The following is a 15,279-nucleotide window of genomic DNA, read 5'->3' as shown; positions in this document are numbered from 1 at the left end:
TTAAGGCGTTAAGGATTCCCTTGTTCGTGCAATTATTTCAAAAAAATGAGACTGAGTCTTCCTCGCGACAGTCCTTAACCTTGTTCATCACAAGGATGAATCTGGCCCAATAATGATGTACTGTTTCATGGGGCTCTTGCCTGATGTGGGAAAGATCATTTATGTCTGGGTGGGTAGGTGGATTTGAGTCCGAACCCCTACCCAATATGAGACCCAGGGGCCGAGGAGTTTCCAATCTTGGAAGTTCAGATTCTGGAGTATTGCCCGATAAGTCTGGCCCGCTGCCTGACTCTAGGTTCAGGGCTTGGGTGATGTCCTCCCGTAAACGGGTATCCGGCTCGGAGAGTTCAGGAATCCGGACATAGTTAGTCCTCAAGATAGAGGAAGAATCGCCGCATTGTTCCTCCACCACCGCAATATGATGGGTGACCGGTGGAGAGTTAATCTCCCTTTGATCAGGTTTAAGCCCAATCCGATCATAGTCTGTAGAGATTCCCAAGGCGGTGATACGATCCAAGAGCTCATTTAGGGAAGAGAGCTCCATTGGATCCATCTGCTCGGCAAATTCCGAGCCGACGTGGAGGCCGTTTTTGATGACCCGAGAAGTCATCGTCGGTGCAGCGGCCGAACGGGCGGTCATGATGAAACTGCCAAGCCAGAGAGTTTGGTCGACAGACAGGGCTCCCTCGGTGGTAATGTTGTTTTAACAACGAGACAAGGCATCCTTCCTTACGGCGACGACACAGTGGAACTCTCGATGAAAGCACCAATGTCGGTGTCAAAACCGGCGGATCTCGGGTAGGGGGTCCCGAACTGTGCGTCTAAGGCGGATGGTAACAGGAGGCAGGGGACACGATGTTTTACCCAGGTTCGGGCCCTCTTGATGGAGGTAAAACCCTACGTCCTGCTTGAGTGTTCTTGATAATATGAGTAGTACAAGAGTAGATCTACCACGAGATCAGAGAGGCTAAACCATAGAAGCTAGCCTATGGTATGATTGTATGTTGTCCTATGGACTAAAACTCTCCGGTTTATATAGACATCGGAGGGGGCTAGGGTTACACAAGGTCGGTTACAAAGGAGGAGATATACATATCCGTATTGCCTAGCTTGCCTTCCACGCCAAGGAGAGTCCCATCCGGACACGGGACGAAGTCTTCAATCTTGTATCTTCATAGTCCAACAGTCCGGCCAAAGGATATAGTCTGGCTGTCCGGAGACCCCCTAATCCAGGACTCCCTCAGTCCTCCTCTCGCACGTCTTGTCACCCCGCTGCCATAGATGGCTTACAGCGCAAGGTTGCACAGCGCGCGGGGGCGTTCTTTTGGCCAAATGGTGGCGCCAATGAATTCTCGGTGAACCCATTCCCGCGCAACCTCGTAGGTTCCTGCGCAAGCTTCCCGTCCGACTCGGTGAAATCCCCCAAAATCCCAATGCTTACTGGTCTGTTATAAAAACCCTCACGGCCGGCGAGTCCTGCGTCACATTTTCTGCTCCCTTCCTATAGCTTATCTCGTCTGCTTCTCCCACAATCACCAATGGCACCGGTCCGTCGTTGTTGCTGAGCCGCTCCACCGTCATCAGAGGACAGCTCCAGCTAGGAGGCTACACTGCAGCAGCGGTGCAGTCCCTGACATAGTGTAGTGCGCGTGGCGTCCCTGTTGGGGTTGCGCGGAACACCCACCACACGCTCCGCCGCCGGTGCCCATCGGCAGCTGTTGTCGGCCGTCGTTGCCGCCACACCACCGTCAAAAGCCAGGGCCACCTCCCGCTCCGCCGCGGTGGCCCGAAGGTGGGAGGTGGCCGTCATGGCCGCCACCCCACTGCCGGCCACCATGGCCACCACGGCCCGAAGGCGGGAGGTGGTGGTCGTGGCCGCCACCCCATCATCGGCCGCCGTGGCCGCCAGCCCGTCGTCGACCGCCGGGGTCATCACCAGCTCCGCCACCGCCGCCCGAAGGCGGGAGGCGGAGGTGGATGCCCGCAGGTGCGTCAGTGACCTTGCGCGCTACACCGAGTTTCTGCGGGAGGAGGAGGAGCGCCTCATCGAGCACGCAAAGAGCCTTACCGCCGCCATGGCCGCGGCACACGCCGCCTCAGAGGCGAGGAATCAGGAGATCTACAAGGAGAACCACCGCTTCGAGAGGGGTCGTCTGGAGCGGCAGAGGGCGTTCGAGGTGAGCGTCGCTGAAGCTGCAATAGCGGCAGGCACCGTATTGCGGTTGCCCAACTCGTCGGTAGGCTCCTCCTCCTCTGCCTCTTACTGAGCGCACTCGGCAGAGGAGAGGCAGCCGGAAGTAGTACAAAGCCCCTCCACACTAGTAGTAGTATTTAGGGGCTATTTTGTTTAGTTCATATGATTATAGATGTGGTGGAACTATAGAACGTACTTAAAATTAGCTATTATATATAGTTGCTATTTCAGTACGTGGTTGGCAACAATTGGGGAAAAGTTTGGTCGGTTCAGCTGTCGAGTTGAACTGTATGTATAAATAAAGAACGGATGCTTAATCTATGAATGAAATCTATGCTTAATTACTGAATCTTAGTTGCAAAAATTAGATACTGCTAGTGATTTTTAGCTTCATATTTTGACAAATTGCAATGTTAGGTTGACAAATGGCAGTGTTACTAGATCAACAAATGTCAATCTTTCCAGTTTGACAAATGGTAACATACCCAATATGACAGATGCAAATCGCACCAAATTGTTTGTAAGTGGTTGCACACGGGTCATCCAAAAGAACCGTTTGCGTTGAAGAGATGCACAAATCCTGCTCTCACTTTCCATCATGTCGTGCCGGGGTCGATGGGCGGGGGCGGGAGGACGGCAGCTGGCGGCGCTGAGAGGTAGTGTTTGATGGCGGCATCCCATGCCGCTGAGGGGGCATGCACACGGAGAGGAAGGCAGGCGGCCATGGAAGTCAAAGGGCTCGCTTCCTAGTGAGCCTGCGCAGCGTACAGCTCGCATGCTTCCCGGTGAGCCTGCGCATTCGAGGACAACTTGCACTCCTCTCGATCAGCGTGCGCACCGGACTACGCTCGCACGCCTCCCGTTCAGTCAAGGTCAAGTAGCTGTCCGCACGGCACCTCCTACAGCCATTAAAACCAAGACACGTGGCGTGATAACCCACAAGTATAGGGGATCAATTGTAGCCTCTTTCGATAAGTAAGAGTGTCGAACCCAACGAGGAGCTAAAGGTAGAACAAATATTCCCTCAAGTTCTATCGACCACCGATACAACTCTACGCACGCTTGACGTTCGCTTTACCTAGAACAAGTATGAAACTAGAAGTACTTTGTAGGTTTTTTTCGAAAGGCTTGCAAGAAAGTAAAGAGCACGAAAATAAAACTAGGGGCTGTTAAGGTAAAGAAGCAACTAAAGTAAATATAGCGAGTGTGGAAAAGTGGTGGTAGGAGTTGCGAAGTTGTCCCTTAAGCAATTGACTACTTTACTAGACCGGTAGCAAGTATTATGTGGGAGAGGCCACTGCTAGCATGTCATCCCTTACTTGGAATTCTATGCACTTATGATTGGAACTATTAGCAAGCATCCGCAACTACTAATGTTCATTAAGGTAAAACCCAACCATAGCATTAAGATATATTGGTCCCCCTTCAATCCCGTATGCATCAATTTCTATGCTAGGTTGAAGCTTCTGTCACTCTTGCCCTCCAATACATAGTCCTATCAACATACAACTAACCCTATGGTGTGATCCACGCGCGCGCTCATATGATGGGCACCAAAGGACAGCAACATAACCACAAGCAAATTAAATCAATCATAGCAATTCATCAACCACCGATAGGACAACGAAAATATACTCAGACATCATAGGATGGCAACACATCATTGGATAATAATATGAAGCATAAAGCACCATGTTCAAGTAGAGGGTACAGCAGGTTGCGGGAGAGTGGACCGCTGTAGATATAGGGGGGAAGGTGATGGAGATGTTGGTGAAGATGGCGGAGGTGTTGGTGTAGATCGCGGTGATGATGATGATGGCCACGGCAGCGTTCCGGCGCCACCGGAAGAGAAGGGGAGAGGGGGCCCCTTCGTCTTCTTCTTCCTTGACCTCCTCCCTAGATGGGAGAAGGGTTTCCCCTCTGGACCTTGGCCTCCATGGCATGGGAGGGGCGAGAGCCCCTCCGAGATTGGATATGTCTCGTTGTCTCTCTCTGTTTCTGCGTTCTCCTCTGGCTCTGTTTCACCGTTTCATATATATATATGGAGATCCGTAACTCCGATTGGCCTGAAACCTTCGCCGTGATTTTTTTCGAATATTAGCTTTCTTGTGGCAAAAGAAGAGCGTCAACCGCCTTACGGTGGGCTCACGAGGGTAGGGGCGCGCCCTAAGGGGGGGCGTCCCCTGCCTCGTGACCACCTCGGGCACTGGTTCGCGTTGATTTTCCTTCCGAATTTTCCATATTTTCCAAAAATAAGCTCCGTCCGTTTTTATCCCGTTTGGACTCCGTTTGATATGGATATTCTGCGAAACCAAAAACATGCAACAGACAGGAACTGGCACTGGGCACTGGATCAATATGTTAGTCCCCAAAATAATATAAAAAGTTGCCAAAAAGTATATGAAAGTTGAATAATATTGGCATGGAACAATCAAAAATTATAGATACGACGGAGACGTATCAGCATCCCCAAGCTTAATTCTTGCTCGTCCTCGAGTAGGTAAATGATAAAAAGATAATTTTTGATGTGGAATGCTACCTAGCATAATCTAGATCATATGTCTAATCATGGCATGAATATTAAGACACGAGTGATTCAAAGCAATAATCTATCTTTTGACATAAAGGCAATAATATTTCAAGCATACCAACCAAGCAATTATGTCTTATTGAAATAACATAGCCAAAGAAAGCTCATCCCTACAAAATCATATAGTCTGGCTATGCTCCATCTTCACCACACAAAATATTTACATCATGCACAACCCCGATGACAAGCCAAGCAATTGTTTCATACTTTTGATGTTCTCAAACCTTTTCAACTTTCATGCAATACATGAGCATGGGCCATGGACATAGCACTTTAGGTGGAATAGAATATGATGGTGGGGGTTATGTGGAGAAGACAAAAAAGGAGAAAGTCTCACATCAACTAGGCGTATCAACAGGCTATGGAGATGCCCATTAATATATATCAATGTGAGGAGTAGGGATTGCCATGAAACGGATGCACTAAGAGCTATAAGTGTATGAAATCTCAAACTAGAAACTAAGTGGGTGTGCATCCAACTTGCTTGCTCATGAAGACCTCGGGCGTTTGAGGAAGCCCATCATCGGAATATACAAGCCAAGTTCTATAATGAAAATGCCCACTAGTATATGAAAGTGAAAGCATAGGATACTCTCTCTATGAAGAACATGGTGCTACTCTGAAGCACAAGTGTGGTAAAAGGATAGTAACATTGCCCCTTCTCTCTTTTTCTCTCATCTTTTTTATTTTCTCTTTTTCTGGTGGGTTTCTTTGGCCTCTTTTTTTGTAAAGTCCGGAGTCTCATCCTGACTCTATGGGGGAATCATAGTCTCCATCATCCTTTCCTCACTGGGGCAATGCTCTAATAATGATGATCATCACACTTTTATTTACTTACAACTCAATATTATAACTCGATATCTAGAACAAAGATATGACTCTATATGAATGCCTCCGGCGGTGTACCGGGATGTGCAATAATCTAGCGTAGCAATGACATCAAAAAACGGACAAGCCATGAAAACATCATGCTAGCTATCTTACGATCATGCAAAGCAATATGACAATAAATGCTCAAGTCATGTATATGATGATGATGGAAGTTGCATGGCAATATATCTCAGAATGGCTATGGAAATGCCAAAATAGATAGGTATGGTGGCTGTTTTGAGGAAGATATATGGTGGGTTTATGGTACCGGCAAAAGTTGCGCGGTACTAGAGAGGCTAGCAATGATGGAAGGGTGAGAGTGCGTATAATCCATGGACTCAACATTAGTCATAAAGAACTCACATACTTATTGCAAAAATCTATTAGTCATCGAAACAAAGTACTAAGCGCATGCTCCTAGGGGGATAGATTGGTAGGAAAAGACCACCGCTCGTCCCCGACCGCCACTCATAAGGAAGACAATCAATAAATAAATCATGCTCCGACTTCGTTACATAACAGTTCACCATACGTGCATGCTACGGGAATCACAAACCTCAACACAAGTATTTCTACAATCCACAACTACCCACTAGCATGACTCTAATATCACCATCTTTATATCGCAAAACTATTGCAAGGAATCAAACATATCATATTCAGTGATCTACAAGTTTTATGTAGGATTTTATGACTAACCATGTGAATGACCAATTCGTGTCATCTCTCTAAACAGATATAAGTGAAGCAAGAGAGTTTAATTATTTCTACAAAATATATGCCCACGCTCTAACAAATATAAGTGAAGCAAAAGAGCATTCTACAAATGGCGGTTGTCTATGTAAAGAGAAACAGGCAATCCAAACTTCAAATGATATAAGTGAAGCACATGAAGCATTCTATAAAGCCATTCTCAAAAGATATAAGTGAAGTGCAATGAGCATTCTATAAATCAACCAAGGACCATCTCATACCAGCATGGTGCATAAAAGAAAAATGAAAACCTAAATGCAAAAGACGCTCCAAGATTGCACATATCGCATGAACGAAACGAATCTGAAAACATACCGATATTTGTTGAAGAAAGAGGGGATGCCTCCCCAGCATCCCCAAGCTTAGAAGCTTGAGTCTCCTTGAATATTTACTTGGGGTGCCTCGGTCATCCCCAATCTTGAGCTCTTGCCTCTCTTCCTTCTTCTCACATCGAGACCTTCTCAATCATCGAACACTTCATCCACACAAAACTTCAACAGAAAACTCGGTAAGATCCGTTAGTATAATAAAGCAAATCACTACTCTAAGTACTGTTGCAAACCAATTCATATTTTGTTTTTGCATTGTGTCTAGTGTAATATAGCTTTTCCATGGCTTAATCCACTGATATAAGTTGATAGTTTCATCAAAACAACCAAACTATGCATCAAAAACAGAATCTGTCAAAAACAGAACAGTCTGTAATAATCTGAATATTCACCATAATTATGATACTTGAAAAATTCTTCCAAAATTAGGAAAAATAAAAAAATTGTAAAGAAAGACAGTGCAAAAAGAATCAGAACCATTTGACGTTCCAGTAAAAAATTAAAATTCACGCACTACAGCCAAAGTTTCTGTCCTGCACCGCACAAACCAACAAGCATCATAAACATCCTAAAGGCAAACCTTGGCACACTATTTTTATAATACAATGGAATTGTACAAGGTGATAATTATTTTTATTGAAAAGTTTCTGTAATTAATATTCACAAAGTTCCCATGGGCATGAACAAAGTTCAAGGACGTCCCCCACTTTCACAATGCTCGTCTCTCTCACTTTCACTTTTCTTTTAGAAAAAGTTTTGGGTTCCCCTCTTTATTTTTGTTGTTTTTAAACTATATGAAAGCACTCAACAGAAATAAATGACTCTCTAAAACTTCCGGGTTGTCTCCCTGGCAGCGCTTTCTTTAAAGCCATTAAGCTAGGCATATAGTGCTCAAGTAATGAATCCACCCGGATCCCAAGGTATATCAAAGCCAATTTTAATTAACAATGATTTAGCATTTAGTAGTGAGCACAAAGTAAAATATATCATGTAAAAACAAAGTCTAACTCTCTTCCTATGCATTGGCATGTCATAAAAGAACAATTCATGCACACATAGTAAAGGCCAATGCATAGTATAAACAGTTTCTTGTAATTTTTCTGTGTTGGAAACATAGAGAGGTGGAGATATAGTTCCTCTTTCATAATAATTGCAAGTAGGAGCAGCAAGCACATGCATATTATATTCATCAAAATCATCATGTGCAATGGTAAAAGGCAACCCATCAATATAATCCTTAATAAGTGCAAACTTCTCCGATATAGTGTAGTCGGGAGAATTCAAAAAGATAATAGGACTATCATGCGTGGGTGCAATAGCAAAAATTTCATGTTTAACATAAGGAACTATAGCAAGTTCATCTCCATAAGCATAATTGATATTGGCATCTTGGCCACAAGCATCATCAAAAAGGGATATTTCAAAAGAATCCAAGGGATCATAACAGTCATCATAGCAATCATCCTTCGGTAAGCACGAAGGGGAATTAAACAATGTATGAGTTGAAGAGTTACTCTCATTAGAAGGTGGGCACGGGTGATCAATCCTCTCTTCCTCCTTTTGTTATTCGCTCTCTTCCTCATCTTTTTCATCCAATGAGCTCACAGTTTCATCAATTTCTTCTTCCATAGACTCCTGCAAAATATTAGTCTCTTCTTGGACAGCGGAGACTTTCTTAATAAGCGCATTAATTTCGTAATTGTATTCATAATTCTCATAACAATATTTCAGGATAGCTAAATTTTCAGGTCTATAAACAGCATCATCAAAATCTTCAAACTCTTTAAACATAGATTCAATTTCATAAGCACCCTTAAAAGCAACAAATTCTTCTATTTGTTCCACATCATAGTAATGATATATACCATTAGCATAAGAAGCTAAGATTTCATTATCATTAATTTCACATGAAAAGGGGAGGTGTGGAGCCTTCACCTTAAAGCAACAAGTATAATCATATCTCAAGCATAGTTGCCTGGCATACCAATTCAGTATATGAATTTGATCCCATAATAGTTTCCCTTTTTGTGTCAAGCGGTAATCCCTAAAGTATTCACGTTGATCCAACGTTACTCCCATTACATAATTGAATGGGGTTTTCTTAGGATTATTAAAGTAGTACATAATATCTTTCACATAACCAGCATCGAGGGTTTTAGGAGGTTCCCCATCTCCATGAGTAGCAAGTACACCTAATTTTTTTGGTATTTCGTGTTCCATATCCATAACTAAAGATAAAGAACAACTAAAAACAGCAAATAAAAATTACTTGGTGATAAAGCAAACAAGCACACACGAGAATATTCACCCCACGCTATTGATCCCCGGCAACGGCGCCAGAAAAGGTCTTGATAACCCACAAGTATAGGGGATCAATTGTAGCCTCTTTCGATAAGTAAGAGTGTCGAACCCAATGAGGAGCTAAAGGTAGAACAAATATTCCCTCAAGTTCTATCGACCACCGATACAACTCTACGCACGCTTGACGTTCGCTTTACCTAGAACAAGTATGAAACTAGAAGTACTTTGTAGGTGTTTTCGGAAAGGCTTGCAAGAAAGTAAAGAGCACGAAAATAAAACTAGGGGCTCTTAAGGTAAAGAAGCAACTAAGGTAAATATAGCGAGTGTGGAAAAGTGGTGGTAGGAGTTGCGAAATTGTACCTTAAGCAATTGACTACTTTACTAGACCGATAGCAAGTATTATGTGGGAGAGGCCACTGCTAGCATGTCATCCCTTACTTGGAATTCTATGCACTTATGATTGGAACTATTAGCAAGCATCCGTAACTACTAATGTTCATTAAGGTAAAACCCAACCATAGCATTAAGATATATTGGTCCCCCTTCAATCCCGTATGCATCAATTTCTATGCTAGGTTGAAGCTTCTGTCACTCTTGCCCTCCAATACATAGTCCTATCAACATACAACTAACCCTATGGTGTGATCCACGCGCGCGCTCATATGATGGGCACCAAAGGACAGCAACATAACCACAAGCAAATTAAATCAATCATAGCAATTCATCAACCACCGATAGGACAACGAAAATATACTCAGACATCATAGGATGGCAACACATCATTGGATAATAATATGAAGCATAAAGCACCATGTTCAAGTAGAGGGTACAGCAGGTTGCGGGAGAGTGGACCGCTGTAGATATAGGGGGGAAGGTGATGGAGATGTTGGTGAAGATGGCGGAGGTGTTGGTGTAGATCGCGGTGATGATGATGATGGCCACGGCAGCGTTCCGGCGCCACCGGAAGAGAAGGGAAGAGGGGGCCCCTTCATCTTCTTCTTCCTTGACCTCCTCCCTAGATGGGAGAAGGGTTTCCCCTCTGGTCCTTGGCCTCCATGGCATGGGAGGGGCGAGAGCCCCTCCAAGATTGGATCTGTCTCTCTGTCTCTCTCTGTTTCTGCGTTCCCCTCTGGCTCTGTTTCACCGTTTCGTATATATATATATATATATGGAGATCCGTAACTCCGATTGGCCTGAAACCTTCGCCGTGATTTTTTTCCAAATATTAGCTTTCTTGCAGCAAAAGAAGAGCGGCAACCGCCTTACGGTGGGCTCACGAGGGTAGGGGCGCGCCCTAAGGGGGGGCGCGCCCCCCTGCCTCGTGACCACCTCGGGCACTGGTTCGCATTGGTTTTCCTTCCGAATTTTCCATATTTTCCAAAAATAAGCTCCGTCCGTTTTTATCCCGTTTGGACTCCATTTGATATGGATATTCTGCGAAACCAAAAACATGCAACAGACAGGAACTGGCACTGGGCACTGGATCAATATGTTAGTCCCAAAAATAATATAAAAAGTTGCCAAAAAGTATATGAAAGTTGAATAATATTGGCATGGAACAATCAAAAATTATAGATACGACGGAGACGTATCATGGCGTCACGTGAATGGTTAACAGAATGCACAGGGTTTGAATTATACAAACGTTTGAGATATTAAAGTGGTAGCTATTTTTTCAAAATGCCTTTGTTGGCTGTCATTATTTGAGTGCGCCTTCTCTCAAAATGGACACAAAAAATACCACATCATGTCGGGTGCCATTCCATGATAGCATGCCAAGTTTCATGAATTTCAGATGAGTTTTGGATTTACTAGAATTTAAAAATCAGGCATCTGAATGTTTTGCCGGCAATCAACGGTGCCCTGGTGTTTGAAATTCATTCCCATTTCTTGCATGGGACCTAACCATGCACCCAAAGACACATATTTGATTTTTCAACCAATTTATATGCACTGGAGCATGTGCATGTAGTTCAAATTTGAATTATGCATATAAATGCATTGAAAACTCAGTTAATGCATAAAAATGTCCAAACGAACCCCGAAAAATCACAAAAATTGAAACAACACTCCTGTTGTTCTATGTTGACAGGAGAAATTTTTTGGAAGCAATAAGAGGCAATGGATATCGTTTCGTCCCCAAAGGTGGGATGTTCCCTACCGAAACCATCATGCTTGTGAGAAGCTCTCGTTTCTGAGAAGCATATACCCAAACCTGCCCCAAAAGGGACAAATTTTTTACCACGGCATGTTGATGCCGCTCCATGAAAGCATGCCAAGTTTCAAGAATTTCAGACAAGTTTTGGATTTACTAGAATTTAAAAACCAGGCATCTCAATGTTTTGCCGGCAATCAACGGTGCCCTAGTGTTTGAAATCCATTCCCATTTCTTGCATGGGACCTAAGCATGCACCCAAGGACACATATTTGATTTTTCAACCAATTTATATGTACTGGAGCATGTGCATGTAGTTCAAATTTGAATTATGCACATAAATGCATTGAAAACTCAGTTAATGCATAAAAATGTCCAAACGAACCCCGAAAAATCAAAAAAATTGACAGAACACTCTTGTTGTTCTATGTTGACATGAGAAATTTTTTGGAAGCAATAAGAGGCAATGGATATCGTTTCGTCCCCAAAGGTGGGACGTTCCCTTCCGAAACCATCATGCTTTTTGTGAGAAGCTCTAGTTTGTGAGAAGCATATACCCAAACTTGCCCCAAATGGGACAAAAATTTTACCACGACATATTGATGCCGCTCCATGATAGCATGCCAAGTTTCATGAATTTCAGACGAGTTTTGGATTTACTAGAATTTAAAAACCAGGCATCTCAATGTTTTGCCGGCAATCAACGGTGCCCTGGTGTTTGAAATTCATTCCCATTTCTTGCATGGGACCTAAGCATGCACCCAAGAACACATATTTCATTTTTCAACCAATTTATATGCACTGGAGCATGTGCATGTAGTTCAAATTTGAATTATGCACATAAATGCATTGAAAACTCAGTTGATGAATAAAAATGTCCAAACGAGCCCCGAAAACTCACAAAAATTTACAGAACACTCCTGTTGTTCTATGTTAACACGAGAAAAAATTTGGAAGCAATAAGAGGCAATGGATATCGTTTCGTCCCCAACGGTGGGATGTTCCCTACCCAAACCATCATGCTTGTTGTGAGAAGCTCTGGTTTGTGAGAAGCATATACCCAAACCAGCCCCAAATGGGACACAATTTTTACCACGGCATGTTGATGCCGCTCCATGATAGCATGCCAAGTTTCATGAATTTCAGACAAGTTTTGGATTAACTAGAATTTAAAAACTAGGCATCTCAATGTTTTACCGGCAATCAACGGTGCCCTGGTGTTTGAAATTCATTCCCATTTCTTGCATGGGACCTAAGCATGCACCAAAGGACACATGTTTGATCTTTCAGCCAATTTATATGCACTAGAGCATGTGCATGTAGTTAAAATTTAAATTATGCACATAGATGCATTGAAAACTCAGTTAATGCATAAAAATGTCCGAACGAACCCCGAAAAATCACAAAAATTGACACAACACCCCTGTTGTTCTATGTTGACACGAGAAAATTTTTGGAAGCAATAAGAAGTAATGGATATCGTTTCGTACCCAAAGGTGGGGCGTTCCCTACCGAAACCATCATGCTTTTTGTGAGAAGCTCTGGTTTGTGAGAGGCATATACCCAAACCTAACCCAAATGGGACAAATTTTTTACCACAGCATGTTGATGCCGCTCCATGATAGCATGCCAAGTTTCATGAATTTCAGACGAGTTTTGGATTTACTAGAATTTAAAAACCAGGTATCTCAATGTTTGTGGCCGAGTGACGGAGGTAGGGTGTTTGACATTCATTCCCATTTCTTGCATGGGACCTAAGGAGGCAACCAAGGATACATATTCGAATTTTCAACTAATTTGTATGCATTAGAGCATGTGGCTGTAGTTCAAATTTGAATTATGCACATGAATGCACAGAAAACTCAGTTAATGTATAAAAATGTCGAAGCGAACCCCAAAAACTCCCAAAAATTGACACAACACTCATGTTGTTCTATGTTGACACTAGGAAATTTTTTTTGAAATCGAGAAGAGGCAACGGATATCATTTCGTACAGAAAGGTGAAACGTTCCCTACCGAAACCATCACACTTGTTGTGTGAGAAGCTCTGGTTGATGAGAAGCTTATACCCAAACCTACCCCAAATGGGACAAATTTTTTACCATGGCATGTTGATGCCGCTCCATGATAGCATGCCAAGTTTCATGAATTTTGGATTTACTAGAATTACAAAAGCAAGTACGTCGACATTTGCCGGAGAGCCACGATGCCGTAGTGTTCGAATTTCATCCCAATTTCTTGCATGGGAGATAAGCATAAACCCATGGACACATATATGATTTTACAACCCATGTTAGTGCACTGCAGCATGTGCATGTAGTTTAATTTTGAATTTTGCACCTGAAATGGCTAGAAAACCAATTTAATGTATAAAATATTCAAACGAACCCTGGATAATTCCAATTCTTTTAGGACACACATATAGTTGCATGTTCACTCCAGATTAAAGGTCTAGCAATTCAAACACTGTCCATTGCCGCTGTGACCCCATTATGTAGATCGCACATAGTTTATTATCACCAACCGTGTGAGATGCAGGACAAAATACCCTGGAGCACCATTGGTGTATAGTACGCCTATGGCTTACGCGAGAAGGTGCGTCGGCTAGAGTCCACAGCCGGCGTCTCAAGCACACTAGCTCGCTCCCCAAATATCATTTCACTGTTCAATTGTCGCCAGTGAAAGATGGGCACGTGGACCTGTGTCATGAGGGCAACTTTGGTGGCCCACTCCGGTGAGAGCGCAACCACATCAGCCATGCGCGTGCTAACAAGGTGCATGAGCGCGGTCACAATCTGCGACCGAGCGGCCATGGCAGCCCAAACGACCGTTGTTGCTTCCCAGGTGGCGGCAACAACATCTGGCTCAGGGATAACAACTAGCGAGAGCGGCACATCAGCTGCCCGTTCCGCGGCGGCGGCTTTAGCCCTGATGGAGGCCACCCACGACCATGTCGAGGCCACCCGCGCCTAGCTCCTGGTGGTCACCACAACGGTCGGCAACCCACGACCGAAGAGCTGGCAATCGCCGAGAGTGTTCGAGTAGCCGTCCGTTCCTCCACTATCTGAATCGTTTGTGATGTTCACATATCGTACATAGTTCTAAATAAGGGACCGTGTCTGATGACACTTTGCGCGCCAGTTTTTTCGCAGAAGCGATTCCAAATTTTCGGCCTCCGCGGAAATATCTACCTCCCCCGCCCCTCCCCCTTAGCAAAAGCCACATTTCCCCTATTTCCGCCTTCCTTTCCAAGTTGAAACCTTCACTCCTTGCTTGCAGCGCCGCCTCCTCGTCGGCGACCCTCCTTCAAGCTGCTCGGCCTCGTCTATCCAGGCAGGTAATCCACACCCGACCCCCATCCTCCTCCTCCTTCCACATCCCACATGCCCCGAGCACCGGTGCGAGCGTGACACCTTCCAACCAAATCACTGACCCCTCCACTAAATAAGCGCGGCCCTAAGCCATGGTGCACGCAGTATAGCTAGGATCTCAAGGAGCATTTGGCAACGGAGAAGCAAATCGCGGCCGCACGCGTGGATGAGGTCGCGATGGCTGCCATTCGTGCCGACCCCCAGATCTTGGAGGAGCACCTTGCCGTTTGCTAGCTACGCCAGTTAAGCATGCTCGGTTTACCCGTTGCGTGTGCTGCTCCTGCCTTCCCTTCACAAATTCTAGTGAATTGTGCTATCTAATTTTACCATGCAATCTGTTGCTCTAGTGTATATGTTCTATACGTCGTGCAGAGTGGTGCTCACTTATTAACTGTTTTGTTAATTAGTTGTCGTCTTCAGTTAACTGTTTGGTTCAATTCTGCAAATGTGATGTTCAATTCTTCAGGCTGCAATTTTGTATTGTCTTCCATGTGAGAAATAAATCGAATTTATCTTTACAAAATACGTGAGAAACGAATACAATTGCTATATTTCCAAGTTTTCAAGCATGCTTGGTTTGGTTATACATTGTAATGTGGTGCTCAGTTAACATTTGGTTCATTTGTGTTGTGGTGTTTAGTTAACTATTTGGTTCAATTCTGCAATGTGATGTTCAATAGTTGTGGGTGCATTCTGTTATTGTGTACCATGTGAG

Source organism: Triticum urartu, chromosome 2A, assembly GCF_056163025.1.
Source record: "Triticum urartu cultivar PI428250 chromosome 2A, HENAU_Tu73, whole genome shotgun sequence".
Lineage (NCBI taxonomy): Eukaryota > Viridiplantae > Streptophyta > Magnoliopsida > Poales > Poaceae > Triticum > Triticum urartu.
Note: the sequence above shows the minus strand (reverse complement) of the source record.